Genomic DNA, 18,448 nt, shown 5'->3' on the forward strand with positions numbered 1-18,448 from the left:
ACATCATGAGACAGACTTGTCTGTAGTTGTAGAGTCTAGGAGGACACCGACGAAGATGACGTGTACATTGCTTTATTCTTGTACATAGCATGTTGCAGGAACGTCACTGAGCTTTCACTTACTTTACTGTCTAGTTCAAAGCCATTGTACCAAACAAAAGAGTACCGAAAGGAAGCACCAAACCTACTTGGGAACGTCTTTAGAATTCGGTTAAAAGACTTGTCAGGCTAGATTCCCTGTCAATCACAATGGAGGCTTCTCCAAGATCATTGTTGGCCGCCCTACAGTCGGGTTCGCCATAGATATTACAAAAAGCCACGCCGCCGGCTTCCCCATCTTCAGCTTCTTCATCAAGCTCCATTGAAAAACCTGTCATGGCAGATCAACCGCAATCGCTCACTCTGGAAATCATGCTCACAAACCTCTAGAACAGTATCACTGCTATGCAACAGAGGGCCACTCAGACTGATGCCTCCATCACTCGCCTAAATAACCTTATCAACACTCGTCTTCCTCCAGTGCTCAACGAGGAAGGCGAGGACGATGAGGATGTTCATGCAGAACCCGTCTTTGTTGAGGATCCAAACCATGAAGGTCGGCTCATTGTTCAGCCCACCCCTAGAGAGGCTCGTGTGCCTGCTCCAAATCCAAACCCCGCCGTTATTAGGCCTGTTCAAAACCCTGACATAGCAGATCTCATGGCCAAGATGGCTAAACTGGAAGAAGCTGTCTCAAAATTTGAGAAGATCAACGCAGGAGGAATTGACCTGGATTGTATCTGTTTGTATCCTAATGCTAGGCTTCCTGATAGATTCAAGATGCCTGATTTGGTTAAGTTCGACGGAAGCGGTGATCCTAAGACTTATCTCTTTGGCTATCATGCTGCCATGAAGCTGCTAAGGGTGGAAAGTGAGGCCATGTCTCAGCTTTTTCCTCAAACTCTCTCTGGGCCCGCCTTTCATTGGTTCATGTCACTCGACATCTCCAAAAGAAGAACTTGGGAGGACATAGGGGCTACCTTTGTTGCACAGTACAACTACAACTCTCAGCTCAAGATGACTATTTAAGAGTTGGAGTCCACCAAAATGGAAGCAAAGGAATCCTTTGGGGACTTTGTCAAAAGGTGGAGAGCCAAAGCCACTCTAATGACTGAGCGCCCGAGCGAGAGGGATCAACTCCGTATCATCTCCCGTAATCTTCAGCCTGACTTCGCCAAGCACCTCGTGCTCATTCAAGTATCTGCCAACTTTGAGACTTTCTTCGAGTCTGTCCTAGCCATTGAGGATGCACTGCAGAGTGGAATTCTACCTAGGGGAGAGTCTTCCTCACAGAAAGCGATGCCGTGGCCCTATTCTGGAAATAGTAGCGTGTCGTTCGGTAACAGCAACTACTCCAACACAACTACAAGTAAGAGCGATGCTCCAACTTTTGACTCCAATCGTGCTGCCGATGTCAATCAGGTTCAAAATGCCCAAAGCTACTGGGCCCAAACCCAGCCTCGGAATTTCTCTATCTTCGAGGCATCTTTGTCCACAGTGATGGAAAAACTCGTCAAGTCTGGGCATCTCAAACCCTTGACCCCAACTTCCTCGCCAAAAGTCCTACCTTCTGGTTACAAACCTCACCTCTTCTGTGCCTTCCACCAAATGCTTGGCCATCCCACTGACGCATGCTATCATCTTCGACATGAGATTCAAGATCTCATTGACAATGGCACGGTTCAAGTTCCACCAAAGCCCAACGTCATTTCCAACTCCTTGCCTCAATACAACTCTGACCCTCTAGTTGGCCAGATATCTATCATCTCCACTCAAATCAACCTGAGCTCCACCATATTCAACCCTAGCCACTATATCGTCCCAGAAAGCCAACCCAAACCAATTGTATCCATCCCGTTTGAACCGAAGATTAACATGATGGCTGTAGGTTGGGCAATTGAGGTCTTCGCTGCCGACGCCTGGATTAACAGTGATAAGAAGTTTGCAAAGGGGAAGACTGACTTACTGAGGTCCATTGTTCAAAGGAGCACCAAGTAGGTTTGGTCAAAGAAGCTGAAGAAGCCAAAGTACTGTTGCTTGGGCCTGACTCTCGCTGGATCTTACTTTGTTTTGTGGAAGCTAAGGGTAGCTGTTAAAATTACAATTTCAAATCGCGTCTAGTTTGCATTGGCGTTTTGTCTGAGTTTGACACGAGTCTTTTGAGTATGTCTAAGTCTAGCTCTGAGTCGGAGGTTGTGCCTCTGGGCCCTCCACATCATAGCTTTTGTTTCAAGTTTTAAGTCTGCTGTACTTGGCAACCCCGGGGCTTTCTTTATGATATGCATTATCTTGCTTCTAAGTACTTTGCTGGCTTTTGAATAAACTGTGTCGACCCTGACGACGAAGGGATAGATTTCGATGGGATCATCCCCAAGGAAATGTGTTTCCTCGCCGAAAGGGAAGACGAAAGGCATGCTCAGCCTATTAATTGAAATAATAGTTTTCAAATAAATTGGAAAGATGAGGTAGACCTTCGAATGGTTCAAACTGGTTCAACGCTATCGCAAAGAAGCATTGTGCCCGGTCAGACAAGCTCAAAAAGTTCATCAACGTCTTGGCATGGTCTCACAAATACACGCCCGGCGTTGATCCCGAGATAAAGGAACATTGAATCCCCCTGCTACCAGATGCCAAGCCAAAAAGCAGAAGCTCAGAAGGTCCAGCGCCACATACCATGTTCAAGTTTGCAGGAACAGTCTTTCGCCAAGCACAAGTTAGAAAGTTCAAAATTGGCCTGGAGCCAGGCATGTCAATTGAAACACTCTTGACCCTGTGCTATCAAAAGCCGCTTTATCTGGGGCTACAACCAAACATCATCGATCTCGACAGCAATAAATTCAATATCTTGGTCATCATAGATCAATTCAAAAGTCTTTTCCTTGAGAGAAGCCGTTGGGCTGAAAACCCCAAGGGTGGGCAGTTCCAAGCAAAAGTTAGGGCAGCCTGCTAGATCGAAACCTATGAAGGCGGTTTAGGCAAAAGTAAAGGAAATATTCAAAAGCTCGCTAGACCGAAAACCCGAATGGGCGGTTCTAAGCAAAAGTTAGAGCGTAAAAGGTAAGGTAAAATACTCGAGTGAACCTTAGCCTGAACTACGATTTGACCTGATTCCCTAGCATGGGATACGTAGGCAATCTCTTTTTGAGACTCGGTCATAATCTATCAATTTGATCCAAGGCTTTCATGCATCGTCATGGTCGAGAAGTAGACAAGCTTCATCTGTGTAGAAGAAGGGAGAAACCTTTCATCTTTCAAGTTTATTTTCAACTACTACTTCAATTTCAAAGCTGAGCAAAAGCCTTAAAAGATTTTAAGCATCAAAAACAGAACGAAATGCTAGCGACGCCTAACGGCTCACAGTTTATTCTAAGTTCAGCGATGTCTCGTGAAAGCAGCTGCAACAGATTTGTAGTCACGCGTGCTAGTTTGAGGTTCACGTGCACTTGTTCATAGTTATGTGCGTTGGTCTCAACCCTGCGCGCGCTTTTCAATTAGCGCAGCAGCTCAATAGCAGTCAGCTACTGCCTTCGAGTCCTGTTCAAGGGGCTTTTTGCCAAGTTTTATCATACCGTGCAGACCCAATGTAACTGCACGGGGGTGTCGGTTTCAGTCCGGGCCTATATGTGTCATCATTTGCATCATATGTCCGTCTTTGTGGCATTTCTCTAGTTTTCAATCCATTGTCATTTCGGGATGTTTTTCCTAGTTTTGTCTGTTCGTGTAGGTCTTTGTATCTATTTGACCTTGCATAAGCATCAGTTTCACCTGTCTAAGGGGATGTTTGAGTTTTGGGACGTTAATGCCCAAAATTTCATTATTTCCATGTGTCTAAGAGTTCACGTCGTATCCTGGGGCTCTTCCTCCTTTTTCGTTCGAGCTAGGAGAGTCTGTACATACATATGTCTCTGTGTATTGACTCAGTTCACTTGTCAATGCAAATTAGATATTAGCAGATGGTTTACATATCGATAAACTGAAAAATGCAATTTTTACATTGCTACCCTAGTATCTGTAACCCACAAGCTGTGGAATCTTGTGGACATCAAGGGCATGTCGGCCCAAGGCCAAGCAAAGCATATCTCTGGGGCACGTCTGCCCAAGCATCGAAGAAAGGGCACGCAGGCCCAATGCTGTTACTATATCAATTGGGCACACTTGCCCGCTGATGAGCATAAAATATCGACACATAGAAGCCCTATATCATATCATGTTAGTTCTTAATTATGCTTAATTGGTTATTATTATTCTCCTTTTGGAAACTTATATTGATTTATTAACTTGCAAAGAAAAAAATGATATACAACTTATATTTCGGTCGTTGGATTCAAACAACCTCATGGTGCCGGCTGAGTTATTTTAACTGGTGGGTCCGAGATCAAGAGCAAAAAAGGAAATTAATTTGCTATTGTACATTTCCTATTTGTCACCATACAACTTTTTTGGTAAGCAGTACAAGATGCCAAGGTCTAGCAACGTGGGAAGAAATCAAGGCCTCAGTGTATTAGAAAAGTTTGAAAACCAAAAAATTATTCTCTTTCCATTAACAGAATTACTCGGACACATTATAAAGCAAACAAAAGGGTTCGGCTAGATATATACAGATTGGAGATCACGAAGCAAAGCACCATCCCGGCGCAGCGAAGAAAAATTAGGAGAAATCATTATTCGTTTTCTTTCGTAAGCTGTTCATGTTTTTCTCATGATTTGGAATTGTCTTTAACATTAAACGCTGGATTTTCATTGTTAACTATAAAACTGGATATTTATTGTGATTTGTTAAAAGCGGATACAATTAATGATTTGGTTTTATACTTGCGAGCGGAGAGGAACAAACATTAGACTTTTTGATTTTCTTTCACGATAATACTTTCCATGGTAACAGAATTAGCTTTCAGATTATCATGAAGAAATTTTGGGTAAAGTTAATGATCATGAATATATAATGATACTAGTTAATGGGTGTGGATTCCGAAACCCTAGTATTTTCTCCTTTGATTAAAAAGAAGCTTTAATTTTCTCGTCTCTGATAATTTAGTTCATTGTTTTTACTTTTCACTTTTAGTTTAAGAATCAATCACAACTTTTTGTCAATTAGGTTAGGGTTTAATCACTTTAAAATTATTTAGTTTTCCTATAAAAAATCATAAGTCCCTGTGGGTTTGACCTCGCTCTTGCATTACTATACTTCGGTACTATTCGTGCGCTTGCGAGTACATTAAAATTTCACATCAAGTTTTTGGCGCCGTTGCTGGGGACTTAATATTTTTTTTTTTAGGAAATCTAGATATTTGAATTGATTTCACTCTTCTACTTGTTTAGTTAGCATTGAAAAGAAAAAAAATAAATTCATCACGTGCATTTGCTATACCGTGAATCTCTTATTAGAAGTAATTATTATTATTATTATTATTATTATTATTATTATTATTTTGTTGCTAAGTATTTTTTTTGGTTGCTGTCTCTTTATTAGTCACACAGTAGAGCTGCTTTTTATTTGTTTTTATCGGCAGAGATTTCCAAGTTGGCTACAAGTGCTTGATTGAAATAATTTTTGGGAACCACTGCAATCTCCGTGCACCTACTGTGGTTGGAGTTAGAAGCAACCAATTGAAGGTTAGTAGAATTTACTTTACTATTATTATTTATTGTTTTCTTATTAATGTGTTGGTGAGTCAATGTTTGCCGAAAGAAAAAAAAAGAAGGAAGTCACTCTTAGCATTAGATACTTCTGCTCTGCCGCATTTATTATTATTTTTATTTTTATTCTTTCAGTTTATTCCTCTTATTTGCTTTCATTCGAAAGTTTATGTTTGGTTGCCGTTCGAAAAACTTAGAATTAATACCTCTTGATCCAGAAATTGAGAGAACCTTTAGACGCAGCTTAAACATTCAAAGAGTGGAACATACTCAATTAAAAATGGCGGAAGTTGCTGAAGATACAAAACCTTTAAGAGAGTTGTTCTCACCTATAACCACAAATCCTCCTTCTTGTATTGTGTTACCCATGACAAATGTGACACATTTTGAGCTGAAACATCACATAGTACAACTTCTTCCTCAGTTTCATGGGATTGAACGAGAGGATCCATACATGCATGTCAAAAAATTTCTTGAAATTTGTGCTACCTTTAGGTTTCAAAATTTTTCTGAGGAGTCTGTTAAATTGCACCTTTTTCCCTTCTCCCTGAAAGATAAAGCAAAGGCATGGTTAAATTCTCTACCCTCTGGCTCAATCACTTCATGGGACATCCTCGTCAAAAAGTTTCTTTCAAAATTCTTTTCAATGTCAAGAACAACTACTCTAAGGAGGGAGATTACTGATTTTTGTCAAGAAGAACATGAAAAATTTTGTGAGAGTTGGGAGAGATTTAAAGTGCCCCCCTCATGGTTTTGAAACATGGAGACTAGTTCAATTTTTTTATAATGGTTTAACTCAGCCTAACCGCAATATGCTTGAGTCAATGAACGGGGGTGGTTTTCTAAATCTTAGGGGCGATGCAACTTATGAATTTCTTGAAAATTTGTCTGAGAGCTCTCAACAGTGGGATTTTACTTCTCATAGAGATAAACAATCTTCTACATCTAAGAGAGGGGGAGTATATGAAGTGAAAGAGGATTCAGATGTGAGAGTAAAGTTAGATAATCTTACTCGAAAGGTTGAGGCATTAGTTTTAAGTAAAACTATGGAGTCAGCCAATCAAGTTCAAAGTGAGGTGTGTTCTCTTTGCAGTAGTCATGTGCATACAACACAAACATGTCCTTCCATTATTGGATACTCTGACAGCTATGTTGAACAAGCGAACGCGCTCAATAATTATGGAAAATCATTTGCTAGTCCTTTTTCGGAAACATACAACCAAAATTGGCGAAATCATCCAAACTTTTCATGGCGTCAGAACCAACCTACTGCAAATATAGGTGGGCAACCTTTTCATTCACAAAATCAATCTCCCTCAGGTTTTCGTCCTCCTACACAATCATACCCTCCTCAATCTCAACCTTTTTATGCTCCAACTCCCGTGTCTCAACCGAACTTCCAATCTGTTGCACCACAGCAACAATCATCCTTAGAGGACACCCTTAAAGCAATCATGGCTAAAATTGAAAAAAATGATGCTAAAATTGAAAATTCAACTCACTTGCACGCTCAAGCCATCACTAAACTTGAAAATCAAATGGGTCAATTAGCTAGTCAACTTGCAGAGAGAGAGAAAGGGAAGTTTTTGAGTCAAACTCTAGTGAATCCAAAAGGGCAATTTTCTATAGGCACCACCTCTACTCATTCAAACAAGCAACACCATGTTCAATCAATCATTACCCTTAGATCCGGGAAAGAAGTTGATAATAAAGTTAGTATGCCAACAGAGGAATTAGTTGAAGCTGATAAAGAAGAAAATCATGTTGATCCTACTAAAGTTCAAGAGTCTATTTTTCCACCACTTGAAATAGAGCCACCTGTTAGGAACTTTGTCCCTAAAGCTCTTTATCCTCATAGACTAATAGCTCCTAAGAAAGGCGCAAAATTTGGAGACATTCTAGAAGTGTTTAAGCAAGTACAAATCAATATTCCATTTTTAGATGCCATTCAACAAGTGCCCTCGTACGCTAAATTTTTGAAAGATCTAGTCACTATAAAAAGGAAGACAAATGTTCCAAAGAAGGCGTTTTTAACTCAACAGGTTAGCTCCATTATCCAATGCAAAATTCCAATAAAATATAAAGACCCTGGTTGTCCAACAATTTCTTGCGTTATAGGTAACCATCATATCGATCAGGCTTTGTTAGATTTGGGGGCGAGTGTCAATTTATTACCTTACTCAGTGTACTCACAATTAGGGTTAGGAGAGTTAAAACCCACACAAGTAACACTCCAATTAGCTGATAGATCTGTCAAAATTCCTAGAGGAGTCATTGAGGATGTTCTAATTAAGGTTGACAAATTATATTTTCCTGTGGACTTCATAGTCCTTGACACTCAGCCTGTCAAAAACTCTAATGGGCGAATTCCTGTTATTTTTGGGCGTCCTTTCTGAGCCACTTCTTATGCTTTAATCAATTGTAGAAATGGTGTGATGAAATTATCATTTGGTAATATGACTGTCGAGCTAAATATTTTTAATACAAGCAAGCAACCACTAGATGAAGATGAGGTTAGTACAATTTGTATGATAGACACTTTGGTTGAAAATACTTTTGTTCAGTCAAGTTATGAGGATCCCTTAGAAGCTTGTCTAGCTCATTTTGGATGTGAATTTGACATAGATGAATCAATTGAGCAAGTTAATGCATTATTAGATGTTGCCTTGTTAATGAGCATTGATGAATGGCAACCAAAAGTTGTTCCTCTTTCACTGTCTACACCACCAGCACTTCCATCTATAGTGGAGCCACCTAAGTTAGAACTCAAACCTTTGCCAAACACTCTCAAATACAAATTCCTTGGCCTTTGTGAGTCTTTACCAGTAATCATAGCTTCAGATTTAGATGATACACAAGAACAAAAATTGTTGAATGTCCTAAAAGAGCACAAGGAAGCAATAGGGTGGTCCATAAATGATATCACGGGAGTTAGTCCTTCATTGGTCATGCATAGAATCCATTTAGAGGAAAATGCTAAAACTTCACGTGAGCCACAAAGGTGTCTAAATCCTGCAATGCAAGAAGTAGTTAGAGCATAAATTCTTAAGCTTTTAGATGCTGGCGTTTTTTATCCAATATCTAATAGCAGTTGGGTGAGTCCTGTTCAAGTTGTTCCTAAGAAATCGGGTGTGACGGTAGTAAAAAATGAAGATAATGAATTAGTTCCCACTCGTGTTCAAACAGGTTGGCGTGTTTGCATAGACTATCAAAAATTAAATTTCTTGACACGAAAAGATCATTTTCCTTTACCGTTTATTGACCAAATGTTAGAAAGGTTAGCGGGACATGAGTATTATTGCTTTCTCGATGGTTATTCTGGTTATAATCAAATTCCCATTGCACCGGAAGACCAAGAAAAGACTACGTTCACATGCCCTTATGGTACTTTTGCCTACCGCCACATGCCATTTGGACTATGCAATGCACCAGCCACCTTTCAGCGATGCATGGTTAGTATTTTTTCTGACATGGTAGAACGTTTTTTGGAAGTGTTTATGGATGATTTTTCAATTTTTGGATCTTCTTTTGATGAATGCTTACACCATTTGACCTTAGTGTTAGTGCGATGTAAAGAAAAAAGACTTGTGCTTAATTGGGAAAAATGTCACTTTATGGTTAAGCAAGGAATTGTATTAGGGCATATCATCTCGCATAAAGGTATTGAAGTGGATAAAGCTAAAATTGATTTGATATCTAACCTTCCACCCCCACGTATTGTAAAGGAGATTAGATCATTTATGGGTCATGCGGGCTTTTATAGGAAGTTCAATAAAGACTTTAGTAAAATTGCTAAATCTCTATGTAATTTGTTGGCCAAAGATGCCCCCTTTGTGTTCAACAAGGAGTGCCTTCATGCTTTTGAGAGATTAAAAAGTGAGTTGACCTCCGCCCCTATAATTCGACCACCCGATTGAAATGTCCCTTTTGAAATTATGTGTGATGCCTCTAATTACGCAGTAGGCGCTGTTTTAGGACAACGTGTCGATAAGCTCCCTCATGTAATTTATTATGCTAGTAGGACGTTAAATGACGCACAATTACACTATTCCACTACAAAAAAGGAGTTGTTAGCAGTTGTTTTTACACTTGATAAGTTTAGAACTTATTTATTGGGTTCTAAGGTCTTAGTCTATTCGGATCATGCTGCATTGAAGTATCTGTTGTCTAAAAAAGATGCTAAATCTAGATTAATTCGATGGATTTTGTTACTGCAAGAATTTGACATTGAGATTCGAGATAAAAAAGGCTCTGAGAATGTGGTAGCTGACCATCTGTCTAGATTAATTGTAGAGTTCACCGAGGATTCATTGCCCATCTCTGAAACTTTTCCTGATGAACAATTGATGCATGTGTCTCAATTATCTGCACCTTGGTTTGCAGATATTGTAAATTATCTTGTAACTGGAGAGATACTTGTGCATTGGCCCAAACATGATAAACCTAAATTTTTATCCAAGGTTAAGTACTTCTTCTGGGATGATCCATACTTGTTTAAATATTGCCCTGACCAGATTATTAGAAGGTGCATTCCTGAAAGTGACCAACGAAGTGTCATTTCTTTTTGTCATGATTATGCATGTGGAGGCCATTTTAGTGCTAAAAAGACGGCTGCAAAAATTTTGCAGTGTGGATTTTATTGGCCTTCTATTTTTCAAGATTCGCATGCATACTGTATAGCTTGTGAGCGTTGTCAAAAATTAGGTCGTATTACAAGGAGAAATATGATGCCTCTTAACCCAATTCTGATTATAGAGATATTCGATGTACGGGGCATTGATTTTATGGGTCCATTCATTACTACAATAAAGCATAACAATCACAGTTATTGACAGTGATAGTTAGTCTTCTATCACACTCCTCCTACCGTGATAGATCTGGGTGTGATTGTAAGTCACTCTCTTTTATCACGGTTATAAACCATGATTGAAAGATAGAAACAATCACACCCAAAAAGCGTGATCGTTTCTAAGAAAAACTGAGATGGAAACTCATTTCCGTGTTTTTTTTCGAGTTTTGATCACACTCTTCCTAAAAAACCGTGATTATATGTAGATAACAATCACCACCAAACACTGTGATCTTTCATGTCTAAAAAATGAGATGGAAAATAGTTAGGTGTGATCTTTTCTGTTTTTTAGATCACAGTTTTCGTCTAAAACCGTGATTAAATGTTGTTATCATCACAGTCTAGAAATGTGATTGAAAGATGCTATCTTTTTTTTTTTTTGTGCATTTAAAAAATGCCCGAATGCCCGAATCTCTAACCAATAATAAATACACGTAAAATATGTATTCAACCCGTAGCTATCTTCTCCAGAACAAAAGACATTGCAATACGAAATATGCATAACTGATATTGCATCTTGCACAAAACAGGTCATAGATAGAAACATCGTGCCGGAAAGCCTACATTTGAATTAACCTACCGTCAATCAAATTTCTGAAAATGCATAAAAAATGCAGAACAAAAGCTTAACAATAAAAAGGACAAAGAAAACTAATTGAACCACAAGCACGGAGTTATATCCTAAGCTACAACGAATTCTTCATTCTTTGAAGCCAATTTCAAGCACTTCTTCATTCTCTGAAGCCAATTTCAAGCACTTCGTCCCTCAGAGCATGCCTAAATCCACCAGAAAACAAAAAGTAGCAACATCAAGAACTCCAATGCTTAAATCCAGCAGAAAACAAAAAAGCAAAAAACTAACTACATTAGCATACTGAAAGCACAAGTCTGCAGTCAAGAGAAGATCTTGAAATTACCATTCATAAAAACACATATCCGGGCATAAAGTAGCCTTGTCATATTTCACAATGAAATCATAAAGCTGGACAACCATGATTGCATTGGCCAACAATAGGATCAACAGAACTCACAATACATATTTGGCTAAGTACCGAATGGTGAGATATTGGACCGAAAGAAATCTACTACTTGAACAATAGAAGATATTGGAAATAGAGCATCACAAACTACAAAATCGGTGGCCTTCATGAGACGCACACGCCTCACGCTTGCCTCTCTAAGACACTTCTCCCTTCTATGAAGTATCTTACTGCATGGCTACATATCAAATATCATACATATGTTTGTATATACATTCAAGTATGGCAAAGTATATTCATGTATGTCCATGTTTCCATAGCCTAAAACCAAGCTTTAGTGAACAACACCTAATCCAAGAACTGAAGTTTCCTCGGCTAAACTAAGCTTGTTTGTACCAACCTAAACCGAAACTAAACCACGCAAGCTGGGTTTATATTCTTTCTAAATCACGTCTTAGCCAAATTGAAACTCAACATTACAATATCACAAAGCACTGGGATCTGAAGTTGACATTCAACAAGACATTGGATTCGTACAAGGAACATCAACTTCTGCAACCATAGGAGAAGACAAGGGCAAGGATAGGGAGCCAACCATCTAGAGACCTAAAGTTAGTTACGTGGGTAAAATGAAGAACTCCATTATTAGAAATCCCCATATATCCTACGAGAAACACTAAATATGCCTCATATAGAGCTTTCAAAAACTTTATGCCGAGTAAAATATCCAGTTGTTCGTCCCTGTTTTCACGTTGTTGCAGCAAAGTCATGATTTTTTATTACATAATTCATAAGTGTATGTAACTGTTGCAATAAGACACTATAATAACACTCCACATCTTCAGAACATGTACACTCATGGAATTAAGAAACATAACTTTGCAATGTGACCTTAATGGGATGAACGTACCCAGATACCGACCCACGCAAAAGGTTGACAGCAGGTGCACACTCTTATTGCTCATGACTAGATATGGTTGGTGACCAACATCAGGAATCACAATGAGGTGTACTCTCGCATATGCTGGGGTGATCACCATGTGAACTAAACAAGAACTCCAAGAAAAAAGTAGCAGAAAACACATCTTTAGAACCAAACTCTGGCAACTGACTGAACCTTGAAGTTCTCAGTACTACCATTAGGATGGTTATTTGACTGCACAGGTGAGACTAATAGTAAAGCAGTGGTCACTAAATGCGCCTAGAGATGTGGCAGACAAAGTTGATCATAAAATTACATAGAAGGTTATACCGGCAATTGTGTCACCAAAATTAGGATAGAAGCTTATAGTGTAAAGGAAAGAAGAAGGAACAATAACACAACAAAACAAAAAGGCAAGGGAAAACGGGAGAACCGTTTTTGCAAAATCTACCCTTGAAATTTAGAACACAAATGTGATCAAATTTGTCCCAAGTAACATTGCCTAGGTAATGGCAACAGCTGAATCCAGAATGACATCTCTGTTGTACCAAAGCAACAGGTGAATGGATTCCCACACACACAGTACCTAAAGGAAAAAATTTTATCAACTGAATTCCCAATAGATCAATAACTCAATATATTAGTTATCGATGATTACCGATGATTAAATTAGAACATGCGAGTCTACTGAATGTGTCAAAACGAAAGGTTGACTACATTAATGCAATAAAAATATACGAAAATTGTCATCTCCCATGCGATTTTACATACCGATGATTGAATCAGAAGACATTTTGGAGAAGGATAATGGAGGAATACAAGAAATCACAGAGAGGGAGCGCGCCGTTTCTTGCTTCACGGCTGCGGCGGAGAGAGATGAGGCGGTGGCGGCAGCGTGTAAGAATGGGGGAGAAGAGGCGGCGGCGTGTGAGGATGGGGATGAAGATGAAACTTGTACTGGAGAGGCCAGGAGGATAAGTGAGCTTCGTGTGAGTGGAAAGTGCTTCACGGTGGTGGTGAAGAGAGATGAGGCGGCGGCAGCGTGTGAGGATGGGGGCGAAGAGGCGGCGGTGTGTGAGGACGGGGATGAAGATGAAAGCTGTACTGGAGAGGCCAAGGCCAGGAGGATGAGTAAGCTTCGTGTGAGTGGAGAGTGTAAGTAGGGCTTAGTTTGGGCTAAAGTGAAACGACGTCGTTTTGTGCACATAACCTCTCAATTACTTTGCCTAGCATGCCTAAATGAAAAGCGGCGCTCACGCAAAAATTCTGAACTTCCCGCCGGTTTTTCTCATTCTTTTATCTTGCCACAAGAGTGAGATCTTTTATCTCGCCTTTATTTTTTATCACGCCTTAAGGGTGAGGACTTTTTTTTTTTATCTCACCGTATGAGCGAGGTCTTTATAAGTCTTCTATCACACTATAAGGGTGAGATCTTTTTTCTTTTATCTCGTCGCAAGAGTGAGATCTATTATCTTGCTCTTTTCGGTGGCTAAGCGCCACTTTTTATCTCAGCTTTTGATTTAAACTGAGATTAAAAAGTTAGCCTATAATTTTTTATCACACTTTCACAGAAAACCGTGATCTTTGTGAATCTCCTTAGCGTGGTATTTATCTATTATTGTAGTAGTGATTCCCTAATTCCTTTGGTAATTTATATATCCTTGTCACTGTTGATTATGTTTCTAAGTGGATTGAAGCCATTGCATGTAAAACTAATGATCACAAAGTGGTGGTCCAGTTTTTGAAAGATAATGTGTTTGCTCGTTTTGGGACACCACGTGCTATTATTAGCGATGGCGGTAAGCATTTTTGCAATCGAGTATTTGAGCATTTAATGAAAAAATATATCATAACGCATAAAGTTGCAACTGCTTATCACCCCCAGACCAGTGGTCTAGTTGAGATATCTAATAGGGAGATTAAAAATATACTTGAAAAAACAGTGAACCCTAATCGGAAAGATTGGTCTTTACGCATTAATGACGCATTATGGGCTTACCATACGGCATTTAAAACTCCCATTGGAATGTCTCCTTACCGACTTGTCTATGGCAAGGCATGTCACTTACCTTTAGAACTAGAACACAAGGCATATTGGGCTACCAAAAAACTCAATTTTGATCTTGACAAGGCAGGTGTTCGCAGAAAGCTTCAACTTCTTGAGCTAGAGGAAATTCGGGATGATGCTTACGACTGTGCCAAATCATACAAGGACCGTATGAAAAGGGTCCATGATCAAAATATTTTTAAAAAATCTTTCACTTCTGGTCAAAAAGTCCTTCTTTATAATTTTCGTTTGCATTTATTCCCAGGCAAACTTCGTTCTCGATGGTCCGGCCCTTTTATCGTTCGTACTAGCTATCCGCATGGGGCAGTTGAAATTGAGAATCCTAAAGATGGTTCCGTGTCCAAAGTGAATGAGCAGCGGTTGAAACCGTTTATAGAATTGAAAAGTCTGGAAGTAGAGGAGATCCTGTTTATCAAGATTGACCGTTTAGTCTACCCAACTTTAGCCATCTTTGTATGCTACTGTATAGTACTCAATTAGAGTAGTATTTTATCTTATTTTATTTATTATTTTATTCAATATTTGATTTTAAAAAAGAAAAAAAAATTCTAACTTCATTTATTTACTTTTGGTTAGTGTATTCTTTTCTTTTCTTGTGTTTCCATAATTTGTTTTGCAGGTGTCGCATAATTCAATCTCATCGTGCTTACTAGGTGTATCCTACCCTTTCTCACCTTTATACTACAGTCCATCTCTTTTTAAGCGCTTGCATTCATGACATTGAGGACACTGTCACATTTAGGTTTGGGGGAGGGTTCACTTATTATTTATGTCTGTTCAATGCATAGAGTCCGTAGTCAACCATTTTTTGTTGTTTCTCTTAAAAAAAAAAGAAAAAAATGAGTAAAAAAAAAAATTATTTTGGATACTTGATTATGATTTCCGACATGGCTATTGGTTCTTGATTAGTGCTGGTTTGTTTATTGCCCAAGTTGGAGTCTTGATATGAATTCATTGATAGAGTTAAACTTGTGAACATAGGCATTGATGAGAGGCACCTACCTGGTTTGTATCACCTATATTTGGATAGCAATTAGTCACTCGTATACATGCCTTTGCACGAGCACCGTCACACTTAGAGTTGAAATTGACCTCGAGTGCCGTACATATATTCTTGATGCCTTAGTATGGGTCAGATGTCTTATTGGAATGCTTAATGTCCTTTCCCAAAAAAAAAAAAATGAATAAAGTGCATGCTTTTTCGGGCTTTTCACTTAGTAATCGAGCCTCTTGCCTCAGTAAGCAGTGAGTGTTCGCGTCAAACAGTGGAGAGTTCTGCGATTGTCATGTGTGGTTAGCTTGGGTTCGTAGCCTTTTTGACTTGAGTGATTAAGTTCGTTGGGGTGTTCTCTACATCTAGTGCCCTAAAGCCGTCTGGTTTGGGTGTCACTGGCCTAAAACTCGCTACAAGGGTCAATTAGAAAGCTTAAGGGACCAAGGTATTGCACGACCACAAGAAAAAAAAATATAGCAAAAAAAAGAAGAAGAAAGAAACATGATTAAAGGGGAGGGGCTATAATTTGATATAAGCATTTTGATGAGTATTGAGGCATTGAAGGTGTGTGTATTGTTTTCGAGGTTAATGAACATCTTTGTGTGACTTTTCACTTTACACGCATGCCTTGTGATTTATTTCTATCCAGATATATGTGGGAGGAACAGTTTTTGTGCTAATTCGGATTAGAATGTTCACTTGATTAACTTTGTTAATGAATGAAATATCTTGCCTCTAACTTGTGTTGTTCTCACACCAGTTACTTTGAGAGGCCAGAGACTATTGTTTGGAATTCTAATCGAGTGTCATCTTCTTAAAAATTTTGTGGGTATATTCACGGCAAACCCTCACGAGACTATAACTCGTCCGCTAGGGCAACCTATGGGTTTAAAGGCTTGTTGCATATGCTAAATGCAATCGGACACCTCCGAAAAAGGATTAGTTAGTAATTTTTGTTTCTTTTGTTTATTTTTATTTCTTTTGCTCGAGGACTAGCAAAATGTAGGTTTGGGGGTATTTGATGAGCATAAAATATCGACACATAGAAGCCCTATATCATATCATGTTAATTCTTAATTATGCTTAATTGGTTATTATTATTCTCCTTTTGGAAACTTATATTGATTTATTAACTTGCAGAGAAAAAAATGATATACAACTTATATTTCGGCCATTGGATTCAAACAACCTCATGGTGCCGGCTGAGTTATTTTAACTGGTGGGTCTGAGATCAAGAGCAAACAAGGAAATTAATTTGCTATTGTACATTTCCTATTTGTCACCATACAACTTTTTTGGTAAGCAGTACAAGAGGCCAAGGTCTAGCAACGTGGAAGAAATCAAGGCCTCAGTGTATTAGGAAAGTTTGAAAACCAAAAATGATTCTCTTTCCATTAACAGAATTACTCGGACACATTATAAAGCAAACAAAAGGGTTCGGCTAGATATATACGGATTGGAGATCGCGAAGCAGAGCACCATCCCGGCGCAGCGAAGAAAAATTAGGACAAATCATTATTCGTTTTCTTTCGTAAGCTGTTTTAATGGAGTTTTATCTTTACGTGTTTATGGGTTTTGACTCCATGAGTAGCTAAACTCTTAAACTAGGGTTGAGGATGAAGCCCGATTAACGATTATTATCTATATATTTATGAGATTTGATTTTACCCGAATATGTGGTTTCAATTATGATTAAATTGTTCTTACTCCAAATCAATTGTTAGGGATAAATTTTGGATATGAGTTCAATCATGTTTTTCTCATGATTTGGAATTGTCTTTAACATTGAACGCTGGATTTTCATTGTTAACTATAAAACTGGATATTTATTGTGATTTGTTAAAAGCGGATACAATTAATGATTTGGTTTTATACTTGCGAGCGGAGAGGAACAAACATTAGACTTTTTGATTTTCTTTCACGATAATACTTTCCATGGTAACAGAATTAGCTTTCAGATTATCATGAAGAAATTTGGGTAAAGTTAATGATCATGAATATATAATGATACTAGTTAATGGGTGTGGATTTCGAAACCCTAGTATTTTCTCCTTTGATTAAAAAGAAGCTTTAATTTTCTCGTCTCTGATAATTTAGTTCATTGTTTTTACTTTTCACTTTTAGTTTAAGAAGCAATCACAACTTTTTGTCAATTAGGTTAGGGTTTAATCACTTTAAAATTATTTAGTTTTCCTATAAAAAATCACGAGTCCTTGTGGGTTCGACCTCGCTCTTGCATTACTATACTTCAGTACGATTCGTGCGCTTGCGAGTACATTAAAATTTCACTTCACCCGCTCAACATCTATCTATCTGGGTGCCCATCTCCAGGGCAAAAGGCAGTAAAGTAATGGGGCTCGGTGATAGTCCTTAAGCATCGTTGTCCTCTTAAGAGCCGCCCTTAGCTTGTGTGTGCATTTTCAATTTGTGCATTCATATTGTATACAACATTGCATATTGTGTATCAAATGTTTAAAGCAGGAAAATTCTATCAAGTGTTAAAGCACGCCTATACGGTATCGAAGGCAGCAAGTAAACAGGATTTTGGAAATCATGCCTGTGGCCTAGTTCCCGTTGAGACTGGAGCTGGAATCGCTTCTTTGGGATAGTGCAAATATGGGGGAGTGCCACACGCCGCTTTCCTTATCTCGCTTGCCATGGTAACCATTAAGCACGTGGCCTTGCCGTTCTACTCTGCTTGCACGTAGAATGCACTTTGGGGAATTAGAATTCAATCCAAATCAACGACAGCCGGTCCTGTCCAATTCTCAACGGCTCGATCATTTTGTATAGTGATCCGCCCTTTCAAATCAACGACCGCCGGTCCTGTCCAATTCTCAACGGCTCGATCATTTTGCATAGTGATCCGCCCTTTCAAATCAATGACTGCCGGTCTTGTCCAAATCTCAACGGTTCGATCATTCTGCACATTGATCTGCCCGTCTCGAATCAACGACAGC

At 38.9% G+C, this 18,448-nt stretch overlaps 2 pseudogenes; one reads left to right on the forward strand and one right to left on the reverse strand.

Moving 5' to 3' along the window:
- The first annotated feature begins 1,085 nt into the window (after positions 1–1,085).
- On the forward strand, positions 1,086–15,212 carry LOC131328572 (uncharacterized; annotated as a pseudogene).
- Positions 6,337–6,429, reverse strand: LOC131331698 (small nucleolar RNA R71; annotated as a pseudogene).
- Positions 15,213–18,448: the final 3,236 nt, after the last annotated feature.

This window comes from Rhododendron vialii, chromosome 6a, assembly GCF_030253575.1.
Source record: "Rhododendron vialii isolate Sample 1 chromosome 6a, ASM3025357v1".
Classification (NCBI taxonomy): Eukaryota; Viridiplantae; Streptophyta; class Magnoliopsida; order Ericales; family Ericaceae; genus Rhododendron; species Rhododendron vialii.